Source organism: Herpailurus yagouaroundi, unplaced genomic scaffold, assembly GCF_014898765.1.
Source record: "Herpailurus yagouaroundi ecotype Mexico unplaced genomic scaffold, PumYag 159, whole genome shotgun sequence".
Classification (NCBI taxonomy): Eukaryota; Metazoa; Chordata; class Mammalia; order Carnivora; family Felidae; genus Herpailurus; species Herpailurus yagouaroundi.
Genome location: NW_024412400.1, coordinates 28,612,638 through 28,624,563, shown reverse-complemented (window position 1 = coordinate 28,624,563; position 11,926 = coordinate 28,612,638). Strand labels below are relative to the sequence as shown.

Genomic DNA, 11,926 nt, shown 5'->3' with positions numbered 1-11,926 from the left:
CTGTGTCTCCCTCTCTCTCTGCCCCTCCCCCGTTCATGCTCTGTCTCGCTCTGTCCCAAAAATAAATTAAAAAACGTTGAAAAAAAAAAAAAGAAAAAATATATGACAGGTCCAGATAATGATAGATGAATTTTTTTTTTTTTTTTTACTTTTTTGAAAAATTTATTTTTGAGAGGGTATGAGCAGGGCAGGGGCAGAGAGAGAGGGAGACACAGATGGGGGGTGGATGGGCTCGAACCCACCAAACAAAAGATCATGACATGAGCTGAAGTCAACACTTAAGTGAGACACACACCCCACAATAGATGAAATTTTTAAAAATTACGAAGTCAACTATAACCTAACATTTAGCTTTTCTTTATTGCAACTTTAGTCCTATAAAATACTACCATTTTGCAAGTCAATGATACTTATTACATTATAAATACCCCCTCCTACTTAGGTATTTGGAATTTCACTGGTTAGAAATTTTAGATGAAACCAACATAATATTTTTATTTTCAAACTATTTTTTAAATATTTATTTTGAGAGAGAGAGAGAGAGAGAGCGCGCGCGCACACGCGTAGGGGAAGGGCAGAGAGGGAGACAAGAGGATCCAAAGCAGGCTCTACACTGACAGCAGAGAGCCTACTGCGAGGCTCGAACTCACAAACCACGAAATCGTGACCCAAGCCGAAGTCCGACATTTAACCAACTCTTGATTTCAGCTCAGGTCATGATCTCATGGGTTCATGGGTTCGAGTCCCACATCAGATTCCCTACAGAGCCTGTTTGGGATTCTCTGTCCCTCTCTCCTCTACCCCTCCCCTTCCCTCCCCCCACCATCACTCAAAATGAATAAAAACAAAAAAAAATAAATTTATGTTTGATACTTACAAGTTAACTATGATTTAAGAAACTTTTGGAAAAAAGAACTTCACTCCCTAAAAATAATTTATGCTGCATTTAATATTTACATATTTCTCCATTAATATTTACAGATTCTTTAATAAGCTCTAAAAGTGGTTCTAAAATTATTGCTCACAGGCAAAAACTCATAAGCAACCATAATTCCCATTAATAGTCATGAAAATCTGCAACAATTTTTGTTTATTTACTTTTGAGAGACAGAGCGTGCATGGGAGGGACAGAGAGAGGGCGACAGAAGATCAGAAGTGGACTCTGTGCTGAGAAAAGAGCCAGATGAAGGCTCAAACTCACAAAGGTGAGATCATGACCTGAGCCAAAGCCAGATGCTTAACTGACTGAATCACCCAAGCCCCCTATAATCTGCAACATTTCTAATATCAAGTCCCTCAAGCATCAACCAGGTAATAGCATTAACAGTCACTTATAGGCACATTCTCTAAATAGCATTGAGGTATCCAACTAAGAACATGTAAAAAATTATTATATGAGATCTTGGTAGCAGCTGCATCATCAGCACTTGCTACCCTGCCAGTTGCTGAGATGCTACTCAAGTTAGCAAGAATATATTGTTCAAACTAATTATTGCTTAAATTTCATCTCCTTCATTCCTGCAATAGTGTCCCTCTTCAAATTCTTAAAGACCTACCTTTTGATGAGAAAACACAAGCTTCCATTTCCTTTGTAACTTAATCACATTGGAAGCGTCTCCAATGTTTGTAAGTTGGCTTCACCTGTTTTCATTCCAAATCTTAATATTACACCACCAACAGAGCTTTTTTGCAACTTTGCATTTTGTTATTTTGAGAGAAGTGTTCTTCCAGGGGTTAAAAAGTCAAATTCAGGACAACACAGGCATTTTGGCTAGATTCACCCTATTCATGAGTTCCCTTGCTTCATGCTTTCCAACAACATTTAATGTTCTTAACATTCTCTAATTTATTACTGGCAGCACAAACTGGCAATCCATTTAAGATCATTTATGAATAAAATAAGATCATTCAGAAGATACAATTGTGACACAAAACCACAGGATCTGAGAGTCTACACTGAGCAGGAGCCTACATCAAATTGATACTAAGAACAAAGAGCAGGTTAAACCGCCTGGATACCACAGCACCCAAGCAGACAGATTACAGCCAAGCTAGAAGCAAAAGAATTTGCACACATAGCAAAATTAAACGTTATGTGCAAATCTTAAGTAAAAACAGAGCCTTCACTTAGCCAGACATGAGTATAGTCAGAAAAATAGTTGTGCCTTGACTTCATATGGAGTTACATCCTGATAAGCCCATAATCTGCTGAAAATGCATTTAATACAGCTAACTTACCGAACATCATAGCTTAGCCTAGCCTACCTTACATGTACTCAGAACACTTGTATTAGCCTACAGTTGGGCAAAATCATCTAATACAAAACCTATTTTATATTAAGTGTTGAATATCTCAATGTAATTTATTGAATACCATACTGAAAATGAAGAACAGAATGGTTGTAAGCGTTATCAGTTGTTCACCCTGTGACTGTGTGGCTGACTGGGAGCTGTGGCTCACTGCCACTGCCCAGCATCATGAGACTATGCTACCACATAGTGCTAGCCTGAAGAAAGTACCAAAATTCAAAGTATGATTTCAACTGAAGGTATACCACTTTCACTCCATCATAAAGTTGAAAAATTTTAGGTCAAACTACTGTTAAGTTGGGGATTCTTATTGACACACTAGTGAATAAATTAAGGAAATGGCTTTAATAAAGGCTATCTGCCTTTAAAGCACACATTTTGCATGACCAACAGAGTAATTTTTACCCAATTACAACTTGGGAGAGAGCTGGTAAGATACTAATTTTTCCACTTCGAGTCTGTAAAATGAAGAATTAACTCTGCTTTCAAGTAATGAATTAAAAACACGAGTTTGTTTGAAATGCATTAAAAAATAAGGTGGATAGAAATATGATAAAGTACAGTAATGTTAATGTGAAAATCTTGGGAGATGAGTATATGAATATGTAATGTAAAGTTCCTTCAACTTGGCTATAGATGAAAAATTTATTTGGGGGGGGGGAACTGCATTTACCTTTATTTTCTGACCAAATTCTCCTATAAGAGAAATATTTTTCTGCTACATTGTAACACTACACCAGAAAATATGGTATATAGTCACATGATAGGAACTAATTTATCAACTTAATATTTCCTCATACAGCTATATCCTATTAAAAATGCAGGGGGAAGGAGAACCACTGCTAAGGCAAAAGCTAATAATCTTGAGTAATAACCAAAAAGAGAACCCCTTAATACTAGCTTCTTAAAGGCCTAGTTTTATTTGTAACTGAATTCAAAATATGAGTGGCTAGTTCAGTTTCAAAAAAAGGTAAAAATATGTTTAACATTCCTTGTTTTTTTTTTTTGTTTGTTTGTTTGTTTTTTTTTAATTTTTTTTCAACGTTTATTTATTTTTGGGACAGAGAGAGACAGAGCATGAACGGGGGAGGGGCAGAGAGAGAGGGAGACACAGAATCGGAAACAGGCTCCAGGCTCCGAGCCATCAGCCCAGAGCCTGACGCAGGGCTCGAACTCACGGACCGCGAGATCATGACCTGGCTGAAGTCGGACGCTTAACCGACTGCGCCACCCAGGCGCCCCTAACATTCCAATTTTAGTAGATGTGCTGCCAAAACAAGCACAAAATATAGTTAACAGAACATTAATTTTTACCCAGATTAAAAAGCTACAACTAGATTGTCTTAGAATGTTCTGTGTATGGGGGAAAACAGATACGAACTTGAATCTTTAATTTTCAGCTTCACGTTTTAATATAGAACACAAGTATAGGTAAAAGCATTTCTTTGTAAATAAACAACAAAGCAGTAAATGTAACTTATATAATACCTACTGTATAGGGATCTTTATTAAACAGATCACAAAATAAGGTTTGAATACATCCTACCTCAGCTTTCTAAACTTGAAGAACCCACTAACTCCAGAGATAAATGTGGTTAGCAAAGAAAGCCAGTGGTATTATCAAATTTCAGCTGACCAACAGATCTCCAAATAATTGCCCCAAAGTTACAATACTGAAACCTTTGCACTGATGTATCAAAATGAGCTTTTAAATACTTCCAAAATAATCTAAGATCCACCTACCCATTTTTAAAAAAACCCATTCCTTTCCAATTAGAAACCAGACATATATTCATGAAATAAAAGGGCAAGGGAAACTCAAAAGCAAACACTAAATCTAAAAGAACACTTTTAATATTATCTTAATCAGGGGAAGGGCAAGCATAAATATCACAGTAGTTAATTTTGTTGGCCTTTCCTATTCAATATAAATCAAACATTGAAAAAAATTGCTGTCTATATTTTAATCACATGTATGCTGATTTCATCTGAGGGAATAATTCTTACTTTTCACAAAACAGACCTCTGTTGTAACAAAAAAAGTTTTTTTCCAAGAAAGACACATGATTATGACTCTCCTTTCCAAAACTTAAAAATGCCCTGAATATTCACCTAAAAACTGCAAACATGTCCACTTAAGCAAATACTGTGAAATCAATGTCACTGATCATTTACAGATTTTTAGTTTGTACACATTCTTGAAAATTTTTAGACATAATTTCTATCTTTGAAGCTAACCTGGCTTTTGCAAGAACAAAACATACTAGTTCAATAAGCTCTTCTTCAGCTCACAAACAGGTACTTAATAGTCTTGCTGTTACACTAAGTAGACCCTAATGGGTAAAGGAGACTTTCAATTGCCATGTTTAACTTGTTGCTGTTTTTTCTATCACTACAGTAAATGCATAATAGGGGTTTAATTACCCAAGCATATTACAAATACATCTTAGAGGAAGTTTAATAGTAAGCATCCTAATATGCAAATACACTATTAAAAGACAAGGAGTTGGGGCACCTGGGTGGCTCAGGTCATGATCTCTTGGTTGGTGAAATTGAGCCTTGCATTGGGCTCTGCACTGACAGTGCAGAGCCTGCTTGGGATTCCCTCTGCCCCATTCCTGCTTGTATTCTCCCTCTCTCACAAAATAAATATACAAACTTAAAAAAAAAAAAAAAAAGACACATTTAGGCTGCTGTAATTTCCCTTTCACCCAACACAAAATAGCAACAGCATTTAGGTCTTTTTTTTTAGCTCTTTCTGAAATTTCCCTATTATTCCTAACTCTCCCATAGTTCTACACATTTTACAGAACACTCCCAAATCTATCAGTGAACTAAAAAAAAGAAAAAAAAAGGAAAATTCCACTTTTAAAATTAAACCCAGCAGATCTAAGGCTGGGGGCGAGGGAATGGCTTTAACTACTCTCAGATTTGATAAACATCCAAAATACATTCTGCATCTCAAGTAGAAGTTTGAGGGAAAGAAAAACCTAGCACTAGATGACTAAGGAATACATGTCTGAAAAACATGTAAAAAAATGTAAATATTATAATATAGGATTTATAAAATATTAGGGGGAATCTCCTATATTCACAACCTTATCAATCCTTCCATTGTGTTCTGGCAACTTTCTTGACAAAATCAAAACATATAATTATTTTACATTGCTTTGGGATTTTATTTTTGATCTGTTCATCAAAATATCAAATTTTGGGGTACATGGTGGCTCAGTTCGTTAAGTAGTCGACTCTGGATTTCAGCTCAGGTCATGATCTCACGGTCTATGATTGTGAGCTCCACATCAGGCTCCGTGCTAACAGTGCAAAGCCTGCTTAGGATTCTCTCCTTCTCTCTCTATCCTCTCCCCTGCTGGTGCCTACACGTACTCATGCTCGCTCTCTCAAAATAAATTTAAAAAATATGTATCACATTTTTACTCATCAACTGCACAGAGATATTACCAACGACCATGTGCTAAATATGTGAACACTGCTTAGGCAGTGTGGTCACTTCTAAGGGCAACTTATAATGCTTCAACTATAAAATCCCAATGAATTAACTTTGTTGTTTTAGAGATCACTCTTCTTTATAAGCAGTTCATAAAAGTACAAGTAAAACTCAAATATGCAGGCTGTTGAATAAAGTTAGGAGCATGTGAAAAGAGCTACTAGCAAATTATGTTTATCTTTATTGATAAACATCTTAGTGAACCATACTTAACTGTACTTTGCAAATGTAACTGTGTCTAAGTTAGCAAAGATGATCACAACCATGCTGGCTTAAGTTACTTACTACAAAAATATCCCTACATCACTGACTCTCAAAGGAGTATCCACAATTAGGAATCATTCCATACTGCAAGAGATGTTACTGATTGGCATGTGCTGAGCATGTGAAAACTGCTGAAGCAGAAAAATGTATTGAAAACTACTGACTACAATTTTACAGTAATGGTTGGGGCAGGATGCTGCCCCATGAGACACTATGATTAGAAACACTACAGTAGTCCCCCTGCCCCTTACCCATAGGAAATGTGTTCCAAGACCCCTAGTAGATGCCTGAAACTACATAGTATCCAATCCTATATAGACTATGTCTTTATACATATTTACCTATAATAAAGTTTAATTTAGAAGTTAGGCACAGTAACAGATTAACAACAATAACTAATAATAAGACAGAACAATTATAACAACATGCTGCAATAAGTTATGGGACTATGGTCCCTCAAAATATCTTACTGTACTGTCAGCCTCCTCCTGATTTGAGATAAAATACCTATGTGATGAGATTACATGAGGGGAATGATACAGGCACTGTAACATAGCATTAGCTATTACTGACCTTCTGACATCAGGAGGATCATCTGATTCTGGACTGCTATTGACCTTGAGTAATTCAAACTGTGAAAAGTGAATAAAGGGGGATGGGGGAACTACAGTACTATGATTCAGTGAATGGAGCTAGATACCCCTCAACGTATAAGACAGTCCTATGGGTTGAAGAACTACCCTTAGTTGACTTTCAAATATCCAAGTGGGCATTCACATCCATAAAAACCTACTTATAACTAATGCCAATTTTAATTCTGTATTAAATATAAATCACAAAGTACATTTTGCAGAGTTTAATATGAGTATAATTTTCTAGGAATGCAACTATCATGTAAATGGAAAGATTATACTTTGAGTCCTCTTGGCTTTTGTTTCAGAATGTCTGTATTTTGTCTTCATTGTTGAAAAATATTTTTGCTTTTTTTCTTCCAGTACTTTAAAGTTGTCACTCAATTGTCTTTTTGATTGCATGGTCTCTCTACTTTAACTCTTTGTTTCTCTGTACAGGTCTCTCTTTGGCTACCTTCAAGATTTTCTTTCTCCTTTGTTTACATCAATTTAAATATGATGTCAAGGTGTATTTTGAGTTTTGGGGGGGCATGGGTATTTTTCTTGGTGTTCTCTAAGATTCCGGATCTGTGGTTTGATGTCTGACATTAATTTTGGAAAATTTTCTATTATTTCCTCAAACAATTCAGTATTTCTTCTGCTCTGTTCTCTCTTCTTCTGTGATTTCAGTCATTATATATTAAAATGTTTGATACTATCCCCAAGCTCTTGGGTGTTTTTTTTTTTAACTTCATGTTTCAGTTGGGTAATTTCTTCTATCATCTGTAAGTTTACAGACTCCTTCCTTGGCTGTCAATTCTGATAAGCCCCAAAGCATTCTTCATTTCTTTACTGTGTATTAATACTTCTAGTATTTCTTTTGATTCTTTCTTATAGTTTCTATCAGGTGAAACCACCCATCTCATCTTGCACACTGTCCACTTTTCTGTTCAACATTTAACATTATAGTCATTTTACACTGCCTATCAGATAATAGCATCTGTGTTAATCTAAGTGTACTTCTGATAATTGCTTTCTCTTGAGAAAAAAATTTGTCCATTTAGCATGCCTCGTAATTTTTGGTTGGAAGCTGAACATGTATAGAACAAGAGAGACTGAGGCAAATAAATGTGGTAACTGAAAATGGGCTTGTCTTTGCTAGGTCTTTAGTGCAGTGTTTGTGATCTGTTTAGAAGTTAGGCTGGGTTTGATGTGCTGTTGCTGTGGTTATTCTCAGTGTTCGACAGGCTTCAAATGTGCAGAATAGCTGGTGCCCATGGTGAGGACGGTTTACTAAAGCAATGTCTATTTGATCCTTTGTGCTGTACTCTTTGCATAATCTAGTTCCTCACCTAATAATACTCTGCATTTACTTGTTACTCAAAACTTCTTATGATGGTAGGAGGTTGGAGATAGTCTTTGTGCTTCAATTAAGGTTCAGTCTTAGGCATACACTAGATCTCTGGATCTCAGGGGTATGATCTTATTCATGCTGGCAGCAATTTTAAGCTCAGTACCCCTCCCTGAGAAGATTCTTTCCCCTTTTCTGGTCTTCCCCCAGCTCACTGAATGCTCACCAACAAGGCCAGCAGAGATATCCTTCCCTCCACAGATTAAGGTTTTTGCTCCATAAAAGCAGCAAATAGAAAGAATCAGAGCTTTGTGCCCCTCCTGAAAACTGCTATTTTCCTCCTCTAAGTCAGCACCAACAACAGACATTCCCCAAGGTTCTTTCCAATCTTTTCTAGGAATGCCCAGTGAGTTTGTGGAGAAAAAGCGTGGAAAAAGGTATACTCAGCTTTCATCAATTTGTCAGCTCTTCTAGCTCAACGCTTCTTGCCAATACCCAGCTGTGTCCAATGAAGGTCTACTCTGTCTCCTTAAATTCTGGGCTAGTCTGCTCTGTGACCTCAGTTTTTTAACAGATTTCAAAAAAAAAAAAAAAAGTCATGAATTTAAAGTTAGTCCCATTCTTTTCTGGTGCAACAGTGAGAGCAAAGCTGCTTTTTATCCCAGGACCAAAGCCAGAGGTGGCTGTATTATTTAAAAACTATCTTGGGACAATAAAGCAGGTGTTAAAAATTATTTGGAATAAAAAGGGGGTCTTTATTAGGTTTAATGAAATTGAGAAACACTGTCTTAAAGGATTTCTTTCAAAACACCTGCCCTTTAACCCCTGCTAGACATTACAGTCAACATTTAGGCCTAAAACTATTAGCAACCAAATCTTTGTTACAGTTTATCTGCACAGTCTTGCATCTAATTTACTCATTTTAAGTACCTCAATCAGAGAAGCAGGGGAAAAGTGCAATGGAAATCTCAAAATCACCTGTGTAAACAGAACTGGTTAAGGAACTGAGCCAAATTAAGTTAAAACAGGTCCTTTTCTTTTCAACTGTAATTTATTATCTATTGAGAACCAGATTCAACTATCAACCTTTCTACAAATTTAATAAAGCCAGCATTGTTACATCCAACTTAGCAACCAGCTTCAATTTATTTGTGGGTAAAGTTAAATTCTTACAAATAACTCCTGCTTTCCATCATTCCATAACTTTTGCACTCAAAGTGCTCATATATTTTATAGACTATTCACTACTGCCACTTTAGAAAAAGAGGAATATCCATTGCCTCCCAGTGGAATGGAAATGCTGGTATTTTCCATGAACCGGACTATAAGTTTAAGGTTCTTGACATTCCTATCTCTTAATAACCCTCTGACTCCTCTTTTCCTCCCTTAATATGTTCTATTTCCTGTTTTCAAGCTAGGAATACAGTGTAACATTTTCTAAACAGGACTTATGTCCCATTGTAATATTAATAGCAAAAGCCAAGTTTGAGATACAGCTGTTTAAATACTGTTTCATATTACATTTAAAATGTTAACAAGGTTTTAGGTTACATACTACATTCAGTTTAAACACTAAAGCACTTTCCAGAAACCAAAGAAACACGAATCAAGTCGTTTTCAGATACGGAGTTTCTGACAAGCAGTTTTCTAAATACATAAATAAATAAATAATTTTTTTTAGGGCAAGTCCTATTTCATATCCCTATAGACTCAGAGTAGTGATAATATACTACAAAACCTAACCACTGTAATTTCCTCAAACTCTGCAGACAGTATTTTCAAACCTAGAAATCCATCAGCCCTATAAAAAAAAAAAAAAAATACAGTGAAACAATCACTAGGGTAGATCCTGAAGAAATATTCTGAATTTTTTTCCCCCGAAGACGTTACACTCCAAGAGGCTCAAAATAACCCTATATAGTGTAAAGTCCTTAATAGAGAACTTAAAAACATCAGGCAAAGAGACCCTCCTTTTTTAGGGGAATCACGGCAGGGTAAAAGGGAAAGCAGAGAAGGGAAATTATCACTTTGGGAAACCATGGCCACATTAGGGGGAGATTTTTTTACTGGCCCCCCCAACAACTGATAAAGGATACAATCTCAAGACATCAACTGATAAAACAATCTCAACACAAGAGTGGTTAACTGAACACCCTACAACAACGCAGTTTAAGGGAAGACACTCTTCTTCAGTGTAGTCAAATTTGCGTTCAACTGCTAGTTCACTGAGCGTTTCAGTCCTACTTCACCTAATCCAAAGGCCACATTCAAAGGCAAAAACCACGGCAGTGAAGGAAAAGACCACTGAAAATAAGCTTCCCTGCAGGAAAAGGAAAAACCTTAGAGAATAAACTTGATTTTGGAAAAAGGAGAGACTGGAGAAAAAAAAAAAAAAAACGCGGGTGCTCCCCATCTCCTAACAAAACGAAACAAAGCTAAGCAAAGAAAGTCCAAAAGTCTACACCGGACGTGGGGGGAAAAGGGGGTCGCCGACCCCAGGAAACGAGAGTTGCCGGCATCCAGCAGCAAGTGTGTTCAGACTAGAGGGCTGGAAGGGAATCCCGAGGGCGGAGTCCAGAGGGGAGTCAGGGGTGTGTGGGGGTAAGGCTGTAAAGAGCGGATCTGGGGGGCCACGGTGGGTAGAAAACGAAAAAACAAGCCAAAAAAGAGGGGTGGGGTTGAACAAGGCAGCACCCTGGGAGACTGTCACTTAGACACGGGGGATCCGACGGGAGAAACCAGACCAGCAGCCTTGGGGGAGGGTAATCTGCTTTCTTTAATAGCTGAAGGCCAAGACACCACCCCTCTTTTTCCTGTGCTCGGCCCCTCAAGTATCCGTGGCGTGAGAAGGGGGTAAGAAAGAGCCCCCAGAGGCCGGTGCCCAGAGCGGTTTACCTTCGCGGAAGGCTGGAGAGGCTCCAGCCCGAGCTCCTCCCGCCGCCGGCTCCGCGTCCGGAGTGAGATGAGGTGCACCCCAGCCTCCTCCGCCTCACCACTTCCCCTTTCCCCGGTCGGGGCCCTGTAGCTCCGCTGCCGCGGGTTCCTGGTGCCGCGGCGGCGCGGCCTCCCCGCCCCCTCCGCCTCCTCCCTCTGCCTCTCAGAGGCTCACTCTGGAGGCCGCCATCTTCACTCAGGCTTTCAGCGACCGTGCTCCAATACGCCTGCGTCGCCACCGCCCAGGCTGTCACGAGACCCGGTCAGCTGATTTCAATTCTTCCGCCTTCTGTCCCGCCCTCCCGCAGGCATTTCTCGGCTCTCCCCATCCCATTCGCCCCCTCTTCCCAGAAATTCCGCGTTCTACGACCCGCCCGCCCCCCAAAAGTTGCACATGCGCAAAGTGACGAGGCCAGCTGTAGGATCCGGAGTCCACGCAGCGCGTGAGGGGGTTCCGCCCCTTGGTGCGTGCCGAGAAGCACCCACCCCGGAGCGCTCGCGCCCTCTCGGGCAGAGCCACGCCCCTCCGGCGTGTTCTCCTAAGGTCACGCCCTTCTGCGTGTGGTTCTGAGTCCTGCCGGGTGTTGTGCGGTCCGGATATTTACGCTGTTAAGTCCCAGATGTCCTGTTTTAAATCCTTTCCGCAGCTTCGCGCTGGACTTCAAGTGCCGTGAAATATACACGAGGCAATCCGAAGAGTCAGCCTACTACGCGGTTTGGCTGGATTGCGAGTCAGCAGGTTCACCACTATTAAAACTTGCAGAACGACAGTTTGAGGGCTTAAACTTTTGCTGGTCTGGGGGGGTCGCCAAGACTAAAACTTAGGTGTTGCCTCCGGCTTTCCGTCGATGGTAGGGCCGAGAAGATAATACTGATAGCTCCACTTATTGTCGGCTGATCACGTGTCAAGGGTTTTATTTGCGTTAGTTAATCCTCAACTCTGAAGTA

The 11,926-nt window shown here is 39.2% G+C and overlaps 1 protein-coding gene across 3 annotated transcripts in view; it reads right to left on the bottom strand.

Annotated features, from left to right (window-relative positions):
• Window positions 1–11,196, bottom strand: part of DNAJC13 (DnaJ heat shock protein family (Hsp40) member C13) — a 129,311-nt gene extending 118,115 nt beyond the window's left edge. For 2 of the 3 annotated variants that reach the window (XM_040480197.1, XM_040480198.1), the window contains exon 1: window positions 10,940–11,195. The gene's annotated coding sequence lies outside the window, so the exon portion shown is untranslated. Of the gene's footprint in view, window positions 1–10,939 lie in introns of all 3 variants that reach the window. The other variant, XR_005792057.1, reaches the window with a different exon arrangement.
• Between the last annotated feature and the right edge of the window lie 730 nt (window positions 11,197–11,926).